Consider the following 11,087-nt stretch of genomic DNA (forward strand, 5'->3'; position numbering starts at 1 on the left):
TTGTTTGAAAAAATGCCTCCTAAGGGAAAAGAAATTGTAGAAGTCCCAAATCCCCTGATTCATCCACAGGTCGACTTCCATCATACCCCACTGGTCGATAGAGATTGTAAAATCGTTGAGACTTCTTCTCAATTTGATTTATATGAAATCTATTGCTGGATGGAAGATCAACTAATTGATCAGACAGATGAGATAGGGCTCTGGGACTCCCAACTCCCTCACTATATTTTCCCTCAGATACACAGAGCACTTGAATTTTTGAGGAAATGCCATGAATCTTTTTTTTTTACAAAGTCGGGTGCTATATTAAGGTCTGAAATAAGAAAGAGGAGTAAGATCTCCAAAGATACAATAAGTGTCGGATACCGCTTCGGTTAATAGAGTTACAAAATGAGACTCTCTCTATTACCCTTGTCCTACTTGTTCTGACTCTAAAACTACTATAGCTGCTATAGTTTCTTACAAAGTTTCCTAACCAAAATTTACATTTAAAGACCATTTTAGTCGATTTTGATATGGCTAATTTGTCTTGTAGTAGACTCCTCTGGGTTTGGGTCCGCTTCTAGTTGTTTTGCACTTGAGGAGCTGGGTGCCGCTTTGTTTCGTTTATCCATCATCCATTGCAGTATTGAAATTGATTCTTCTGCATGGCTGCAGCAATTTTCTAAATGACGAAACTATTCATGCAATGAAGACACCCTGTGCAAAAACATATCTATTTCGGCTGTGTATTTTTCATTCAGAATGCGGTTCTGGTCTTCCAGCCTTGTTTCGAGGATCTTTTGCTGATTCTCCAAAACGCGCTGCTGGGCTCTAACTTCTTCTAGTTCTGCTTGCAAATCTGAGCAATGCAAGCAATCTTCACTTCGGTCCATTGGGATTGATAAGGGGGTAAAGAAACAGGAAGGAGGGAGCAGAGAGATAAAAAAGTGGCAGTCAAACTGAACAGGTGAGATAGGAATGGCAGCGGGAATTAAGATTATATGAAGAGACCAGGAAGCACATAAAACAGGGGAAGTATACAGAGGAGCGGACTTTGGGGCGCTATGGATGAGAAGCGCAGCATAAATCCAGATCAGCTGAACGAAGCAACGACTTGCTATACTCCAGACATTCAAACCCGAGGAATCGCTGAGATTAAGACAGAGAAGAGGGAGCTTTCTGCAAGAACCAGGGGACAAGAAAGGCTTGCTGTGGAAAAGAGAGGGATTCATGACAGAGGGATTCACGAAAGAGAGAAAGATAGTGCCAGAGAAGGGAAGAGGGATGTTGATTAAATAGCAGAGTTGGTGATCAATTAGGCGGGATCCAGGTTGACTAGTCACGAGAGGCTGAAGGGAAGTCTACTGGCGAGCCTGAAAAGAGATCAAGTGTCTCAGAGAAACAGATCTGGTGAAGGATATGCCGGCGGGCATGATGAAGTTAACCTGGTTACTGTGCCTTCTGCAGCCATCGCGTCCATGTATTGCCCCTATGCTGATGACAGTCCAGTTGCCGGCCCAATAAAAAGGACGATTACCAGGCCTGACACCAGATTTGAACTTGAAGCGGGAGATATCCATTGTGATCATGGCAGGAATTGGATCGATTCCCTGGAATTTCATCTGAAGGTGCCGGCGGGTCTTCCACACGCGTTGTTGGCGTGTTCATCCGCCTTTTTATTGAGATTTCAGAGGATGTGGAAATATTGGATGTCATCCATCATATGCTGAAGGATTTGATTTCGTTTATTTACTTGTTGGAGCAGAATGTTGGGGGAGTTTTGCTATTGTGCCATTAATCGGATTACAATTGATGAATCCCCGAATACCTGAGCTTTTTTAATTCCCATTTTGCCTAACTGGGTTAGACCTTGGAACAAAGCCAGAGCTTCGGCTCTATTGTTCGAGACTTCCCCAAGACTCCACTCGTAGTGGAGGATGCATTCCCCTTTGGGGTTTGTGATCAATCCCCCTGCTCCAGCTATCCCAGGATTCGATTTGGAAGCCCCATCGAAAAAAAGGGAATAACAGTTACTCTTTTGAATCCAATTGGCGAAGTCCTGCTCTTTTAGCCTGATTTTCCAAGACCTGATTTCTTCTTTGTTCTGAGCTTCTCTCTTATTGCCTTCTGGTACTTTGCACTACCTGTGCAAGATATAACTAATTATGTCTCGCTCCTCAACACTGTACTGTGTAGCATCGATTTTGCCTTTGGTGTTGTTTGAGATAGTTTCCAAGGCAAGAGTTTTGGCTTTGTTGCAAGTGGTTCGAGTATTTGTACTCTTATCTTGAAAAAAAAATTGTTCCTGGCAAGCCAGATTCGCCACAGCAAGGTGTGGGAAAGAGCATTCCATACTCTTTTCACCAAGTGATTTCTTTTTTGTTTCCAAGGGCAACTTTTCCTCCACTTGTATATTGTCTCTACTATGGTATTCTGAGGGTCCCAGTTTATAGCTCCAATGGGAGACATCTTTCTCCAGCAATCGGCAGCAAATGGACATTCTATGAATAGATGATACATCGTCTCTTCAGCTTGGCAGCAATTGGGACATCTGGAGGGTCCATTGCTACCCCTTCTTCTTAAATTTTCTGCTATTAAAATTTTGCCTCTCAGGAGAAGCCATATAAATTTTTTTATTTTTGGGATAGATTCTGCTCTCCAAGCTAATTTCCAATGAGGCCATATACTGAATTGGTAGGTGCTGCTGCAAATTTGTTGATGGCCTGCTTTGACAGTGTATTCGGTCCCAGAAGAATCCCAACGAAAGACATCTGCTTCATATTCTTTAATAGGGGCTTTGTTGTGAAGAAGGGTCTTTAGGCAACTGAGGCTAGGCTCTAAAGCGTTAGGAATTTCAGGGAAGGTCCAGCCTGTCCAGGTACGGGAATGAGGATCCCAACTGGAGATTTGGGAAAGATTGTAAATACCTTCCTCGTTAAGAAACTTAATGATTGGCTTGGCTTCTTTGTGCGTATTCAGAGGCTGGTGTCCCAATATTTTATCAACCCCAAAGTTTATGCTGTCTCCTCCCCCTGGGACTTTCGATATATTCTGGATCATCATAGGCAGAGACTGTTTGCATAACCTCCAGATTTTGGTTGAGTCTCTATTTGGAATGTTGGATTCAAGAAGCTACTGCCTGGGAAAGCTTAGATATTTGACCTCCAATACTCTTTTCCACCACATTGGAGGCCCTGTTATTAGCCTCCAAACAATTTTCGCACCAAAAGCCAGGTTCAAGAATTTTGGTGCTCTTATGCCAAGTCCTCCTCTTTCTTGAGTCTGTATAACCTGCTTCCATTTGACTAAACTGAACTTGCTTTTGTCACTCTTACCCCCTTGCCATAGGAATTGGCGAAGGGCAGCTTCCAATTTATGATGAAAGATGGCAGGAGCCTGATATAAAGAGAAACGGTAAAGAGGTAAGGAGGTGATACCTGACTTTAGGAGAATGAGTCTGCCCGCAGGATTGAGCCATATTGTTCCCCATTGCTGCACTTTCCTTTTTACTTTGTCTATGATCCCATTCCAGGTATCAGCTTTCAAAGGTCCCAGACTAACTGGCATGCCCAGGTATGAAAAATGGGTCCAATCGATTTTGCAAGGAACCCCGAAAATGTTGGCAATGCTGTGGATAGTTTGATTTGTCGTATTCCATCCATAGATACAACTTTTGAGCTGATTTACCAGTCCTCCCGAGTAGTCCATAAACTGATCTAGTAATTTCTTGAACCTTTTTGCAATTGTGATGGATGCGCCTCCTATTAGCAGGGTATCATCAGCGAACTGGGAGTGGTTAATATTTTTAACTCCAGTCCCATAATTGATGCCAGTTATGAGTCCAACTCTCCTGTTGTGATCCAGAGCTTGGCTGAAAGATTCTGCCATAAGAATGAAAAGGTAGGGGGAGAGAGGACATCCCTGTCTTAGACCCCGGGAAGATTGGAAAGCTTCACAAGGTCTACCATTGATCAAGGGGGATATCCAGGGACCGGATATGCATGCAGCAATGAGATTAATGAAGGAGGCTCCAAAGCCCATCTTTGTAAGGACAACAAATAAGAAGGAATGCCTGACTCTGTCAAAGGCATTCGCTAGGTCAAGCTTTAAGACAAATCCTTTTTCTTTTCTGGATAGACTTGAATGGATGGCTTCTTGGACGAGAAGGATGGAGTCAGTGATATGCCTGTTCGGCAAAAAGCCTCCTTGGTTTTCAGATATCAAGGAGGGAAGGAGGGGCTTTAATCTTGTGGCTAAAATTTTTGTTAGGATTTTGTATGAAGAATTGCAAAGGGATATGGGCCTGAGTCTGGAGAAGGAAGAAGGGCGGTTTTCTTTGGGGATGAGGGCTAAGAATGTAGAGTTGGTGAATCCTCCAATCTTCCTTTTTCTTTGGACCCATCGGATCATCTTAGTCAGGTATTTTTTGATCACATTCCAGTATTCCCTGTAGAAACAAATGGGGAAACCATCAGGCCCTGGCGATTTATCTGGATGCAAAGACCAGATTGCTCTTTTGATTTCTTCTTCTTCGATGTCTTTATCAATGCTATCTTTCATTTGCTTTGTAACTCCTTTGGGCATGTGCTTGAGCAAGTCGGCATAGTCTTCTATTTCTTTATCCTCAGTCAGCAGGTCCTTATAGTGTTTAGTAGCTGCCTTCTTTATAGCCTCTTGAGTATTATGTTGATTTCCTTCATTGTCCAGGATTGTATTGACATTGTTTCTAAGCTTCCGGGCTGTAGCCTGTTTGTGAAAGTAAGCAGTGTTTTTATCTCCCTCTTGCAGCCATAATTGTCTGGATTTTATACGCCATTTGATTTCTTCTTCCCTATTTATTCTGCTCAGCTGTTCGTATAATTCATTTTCTTGCTCTTTGCTTTGGTGTGTTAATCCATGTTCTTCAATTCTTGCCTACACTTCTTCTAGCTCATTTTTAACTCTCTTTTTGTTTTCCTCTGGTTCTTGGTATCTTTCTTTGGCCCAATCTTTTAAAGCCTTCTTGGTTCTTTTTAATTTCGTTTCCCAAATGAAAATAGGCGAGCCTTCGACATGCTGAATCCACCTTTCCTTGACAATTTCTCTGACCACAGGTATTTGATTCCAAAGGGGGCTGAATTTGAATGGAATGGGCCCAAGAGGGCGGTGGTTTTCCAGAGTTAAGGTGATTGGGTAATGATCAGAGGCAGATGTGCTGAGGACATTAGAGTATCCTACAGAGAAATTTGAGAGGAGCGATATGTTAACTAAAAACCTGTCGAATCTTTCCATTATATTGCCAGTGCCAATTCTGCGATTGCTCCAGGTATATCTGCAATTTTTGGGAATGATATCCACTAAATCGTTGTCCTGGATGATGTCCTCCAGGCGCTCTCTAAACGGATCTGTAGTAAAAGTGCCTCCCCTTTTTCATTTGCATGCAGTATTAGATTAAAATCACCTGCAATTATAATATTTGGATTGCTTTCTCCATCAATGCTATTTTTTAAGTCATCCCAACAAGTTTCCTTTTCTCTATAGTAATTGGGTACATAAACATTGTAAATGATCACTGTTTGGCTGCTTGTGTTGCTGTCGAGAGCGGTTCTAATCCAGTTCTGATGAGATTTTGCTGCAGTGCAAGTCCATTTGCTGCTGTCCCAAATGGTAGCAATGCCTCCCGAGGCTCCTCTAGATTCGCTGATGTTGCCCGTGAATCTCTTCTGTTGTTCTATAATTTTTTTCATTTCATGTTGGTCTTGTTTTGTTTCTTGTATCAACATTATTTCTGGCTTCTCATTGTAAATCAGATCTCTGAGGGCTGCAATTTTAGAGGGGTGCCCTAAACCCCTGCTATTCCATGAAAGGATTTTCAACATGGCGCATTGGGTGTGCGAAGAGGTGCTCGCCTCTTTTGATCTTTACCACTTATTTCTTTCTCTTGATGTCCATGGATAAAGGATTCTATTGGAGTTTGCATTCCCAGTGCTATATCCTTTTGGGCAGTCTCCTCCCTATGTTGTTTATCGGTTTTTCTGCCTGGCCCTGTTTTTTTGAAAGAATCACTAGGCGCTCCATGCTCTTTAGAAGAGCTTCTGGTAATCCTTGAAGAGAGGGACTCGAAGGGGGGTTGAGAAGAGGTGATCTGAGGTTGAGAAGAGGTGGTCTGAAGTTGAAGGGAAGGAGGGGGCTCGGAGGAAGGAATATCAGGGGCGGAGTCATCTGTGGAAAGGATCAAAAAGGGATTGGAAGAGGGGGGAAGGGGAGGATCAGGAGTAAGGGTTTCTGAGGGGTTGGAAGGTGGGGAGGAGGGGCGTTGTACAGATGGCCCAGGATTGCCAGAGTCCTTGGATGGTTTAAGAGGAGGGGCTGATTTCTTTTTTTTGACAGGTTCCCATTGTCCATCTTGCTCTTCCTTATCTGCATTTACAGTTTTAGTACATATATTAGCAAAATGCCCGTACTCGTGACATACCTTGCATTTAAACGGTATCTGTTCGTAATCCAGCGGTTGAATATGGCTCCAGTCGTCCACTTTTAACAGTATTGCTTCCGGTAATCCTCGACCAAGGTCCACTTCAACGCATATCCTAGCACAGGCTTGCATGTTGTCCTTGGGTTCGTTGCGATCGATGTATTTGCCGACGACGTTTCCTATGGCTCGCACCGACTCATCTCCCCAGCAGTGTAGAGGCAAGTGAGGGAGACGGACCCAGACTGGCACAGCATTGGGGACATCCAGTTCCGGGTCGAAGTCCGGGGTCCATTTGTTGAGGTAGAGACCCCTGGAATCCATGAAGTATGGTCCGTTTCTAAATATCAGATCCTTGTCTGCTTTGGTTTCAAAATGGAATGTATAATACCCTCTTCCGCAAAATTTGATCGAAATCTTCCCTGAGATCTTGTCCATCCAATTTCGTTCGACCCATTTCTGAACTGTTCTTGGCGAAGGCCAGAGGCCTGTAAACTGCCCTATAAGACCTTTCTCTGCAAGAGAGATTGCTGCCATGCGGGGGAGGGTTGGAGGCAGCAGAACTTCCTGGAGAATGTCGAGTTTTTTCACAAATTTTGAAGTTGCTGGCTTGGGTTGCTGAGGAGGGAGTGATTTTATCAGATCCGAGAAAGCTCTTTGAGGATCGAGGTCCTCCTGAGGCTGATCCAGAGGGGCCAAGGCCCAGAACGCGTTGATGCGCAGTAGCAGATCGTCCTAGGGCTGGTGCGCGCTACCAGCAGAGCGCACTCGCAGCAAATCCAAATGCCATGAATCTTATGATCCCTGTTAGAGAGCAATTATTTCACCCACAGGAGAAATCCTTTGTTTAATCAATTTTGACTCCATTGAGAAAATGTTGGAGGCCCCTTCTACTACACTGACTCATCCTTTTTCCCATGAGAACCTAATAGAAGCCTATCAAAAACTAGACTTTACTAAAAGATCCCAGACCTTTGAACTTTTTCTAGCTGTTGATAGTCCTCTACCTAAAAGAAACTCTTCTTATGATTCATCCATGTTCCCTGATAGAACCAAGCAAATCACCTCTATTTTGTCCTATATTCTTGGTTACAACTCTAATCAATATGTTAATGAAGCCATCCTTGGTTTCTTGTCCATCTTTTCTGTTGATTATAAACCCACTGTTATTTATGACTTCAATGATTTCCTAGCTGAAGAAATACATGAGCAATTTGTCGAGTTTAATACTAAAGAAGTATTCAAGTATACTTCAGTACTTGTATACCTTTTTATATATTTTGAGGGAGACAAATTCCCATTTACTTTACAGAAACTAGATGAGGAAGGAAATCAACAATCAGTGATATTCTGGACTTCAATGGGAATGAAGGAGAAGGAAGAGTTTACATATAAACAGTTCATAGAACTGTTTATTCATCCAACTATCAGTCTTATGAGCAGCACTCCAGTACCAAAGATCAGTGAGGAGATTGTCAAAGTATTACAATTGGTTGATCAAGCTACAACAAGGGATTGGTATTGCTACCAAAACTATATAGAGATCAGGGTTTATGGTTGTGAGCTTCCACTCTACAAACTGCCGAAGTGCCTGCCTATCAGAATATTTGCACTAGAATACATAAAACAGAGGTTAAATGCAGATGAAGTGCACTTTGTGGTTGTAAAGAAGAAATCATAATTCAAGTTGAAAGCCCAAGTTGGTCCATTCATCTGTAACACCAGAGCAGTAGGAGAGGAAGCAGACAAATTATTAAAGGAGATGAAGTTTGGTCTCAGTTTAACATGATCTTATGACCCAATGGGAGTGGTTTCTAAACTTAGGCTAGAAAACAAGTTCACTTCATATCACCATACAGCCAGGCCTGAAATAGAACAATATAAGAATCAGTTGGAATGGACAGAGAACACCCTCCAAGAGGCTGAAGAGAAGGAAGTTTCTACATCAAATGTTCAAACTCCACTTGCACAAGAAAAGTAAGAAAAAAGAGGAAGGGAAGAACAGTCTTCTCCTACAACTGAAGCATCAAGCCAAGGCTTCAGAATTGTGCAGAGAAAGAAGAGACCAAGGATCTCTGTGATTGTTGGTGCAACAAATGAACCTTAGAAGACAACATTAGATGGACTTGGAGAGACTATGCTTTATACATAGTCTGGTGGACAATCTACATAGTCCCCAACTCATTCTACTACTTCTCATGAACAACAGGTAATTCAAACTAGTGGAGGCATTCCGAAGGATAAGGAGGAAGACATTTTTCATGTCTTTAGTGAGATTAAAAGGAGGAATGAAGAATTGAAGTTGAACACTTATACCCAATTCTGGAAGCATTCTTCCAGCTCTCAAGCCAGGCTTCTCTCAGTCTTTGACTCTGAGAAGGGAAAGATGCAGATGGCTTTCTTACAAGCCCAAATTCCACAACCTAGGACTGCTGCTCACTATCAAAAGTAGACTTATTTTGAGTTCAATGTGAAGGATGTGCATCCAATTGATCAAATTGAGATGCACAAACAAACTGGGCAGATGATTTCTTCCACCTTGACTAACACTGCCATGAGTTTGTCAAAAATGCAGGTTACCTTGGCCAACACTCAGTCACAACTTAAGTTGGAGAAAGTCTCCTCATTAGCAAAGGACACCAAGATTCAATCCTTGGAAAATCTAGTGTTGAAGATGGGATATGATCCCTCCAACATAAATGTTGCAGAAGATCTTATTAAGAAGAAGAATGCTAAAGTTGCAGCATTAAAGAAGCAGGTCAAATTGCTAGCCTCTGAGGACCCAATGGCTAAAGAAAATGAAGAAACAGAAAATCAGAAGTATGACATGATGGAGCTCATCATAGAACAAAATCTGCATATAAAACAAATGGAGGAGCAGATGGAGAAATTGGTGAAGGAAAAAGAGGAATTTGTTAAAATGGCTCAAACTATAATGGATATAGTCCCCCTTGCAGCAATTCCTACCACTAAGGTTTCTACTTCAGCTACAACATCAACTACAGGTATAGCAGAAGGAGTTGAACAACTTGTTGAAGCTATTCAGAACCTGTCTATCCAGACAGGAGAAATTAAGAAACTGAAGGATGAACTCAAGGAGTTACAGCTTATGAAGTTAGTAGCAGACAGTTCACATGCAGCTGAGTTGCACAGAGTCAAAAGTCATATTGAAGTACTACAAAGGGAACTCAAGGAATCTTTCATTGGAAACAAATTGGGTTTGGCAAAGGAAATTCTATGGGAAGAAATTATAGAATCAATCAAGGATATTTGACCCTATATCAAGATAGTGTTTGATCATAAGGATCTCTTGGAGAAATCTCAGGAAGCAGTTGAAACTATTACTAAGCAGCTTGAAGACATGCCAGAAATTGCTTCTGATATCATCAAGTTCCTGAATTCCAAAGACAACTATGAGCTTGAGGAATTAGGCATAAGTGACAGAACAACAACTATATTGGAGGTAAAGAAGATCATCACCAAGAAAAACCTCATCCTTCAGCTGCAGGAAAAGTGCAGCAATGTCAATACCATAGTTCAGTGGTTTTTCAACAGGATAGAACCCTTGACCAGCAAGGGTTTGCCCTCCATGCTTGTGATTAATGACAAATTGATGCCAATTGAGGATTATGTTCAGAATCTGACAGAGGTGGGCAAACATGCAGCTTCAGCTTCAAACATAAGAGGTTAAGCAACACCAACACTTATAGTAAATGCACTCAAGGATACTTTCTTTATTTTGAATGAAATCAGACACATATTTTTAGTAAAACCCACTTACACTAAATAGACAGGGATGGATGAATTTACAGAAGAGTAACTAAGATATATATCCCATAAAAGAAATGCTGGGAAGAATTGACAAAATTACTTGACTAAAGGGTGAAGCTTTTAAAGGAACAGTCAGCATAGCTTCAACAGTTTTCAATATTTCCAGCAACAGTCATCAACAGCTCAGCAACAAAATAGTGCCACATCAACTAGCAGTTTATATTTCTGATTTTGTAATTATCTATTTTTGTAAACCAATTTGAGATATTTTATTAGTTCTATTATTGTATAAATAACTCTCTTTCACGAGTTATTAAGGGTTGCACCCTTGAAGCAACATTTCTAGACATTAAATGTACTTGACTTTTATGAAACATTACTACAAAGCAGAGGATTTTGAATTCTGGTTCATACAGTTTCTTTTTCCTGTAAGTTTTTCCAGTTATATTCACAGTGTTTTTCTTCATACTCTTATGTTTTACAGAGATAACATGTAGGAATAATTGAGTTTCAATCTATTTCTATAAGCTTCTGAAGTGATCATCTATAAATAGAATGAATTATATTAACTGTCTGTTTAATTAATTCACTGCTAATTATTAAATCAGCAACATCTTTTGTAAACTTAAGCATATTCTGTTAAACCTTCTGAACATGGTTTAAAGGTTTTCATACTTATGATTATTTGATGTTCAATTTGAATATTGTAAAAATCATATCATTTCTCTGTTTCTGCTCACCAACATACAATCTATATCACTGTGTGAATTTTAATAGCAACCCTCTATTTTAATATTAATATTATTCAAGAGGTTAGGCATCACTGTTTTATATCGTTTCATACGTTGGTCCTCCATATTAAAACAAAACTCCCAAAACAATT

This window comes from Pinus tabuliformis, chromosome J (genome assembly GCF_031772625.1).
Source record: "Pinus tabuliformis cultivar Carrire ecotype Pingquan chromosome J, CPIR1, whole genome shotgun sequence".
Classification (NCBI taxonomy): Eukaryota; Viridiplantae; Streptophyta; class Pinopsida; order Pinales; family Pinaceae; genus Pinus; species Pinus tabuliformis.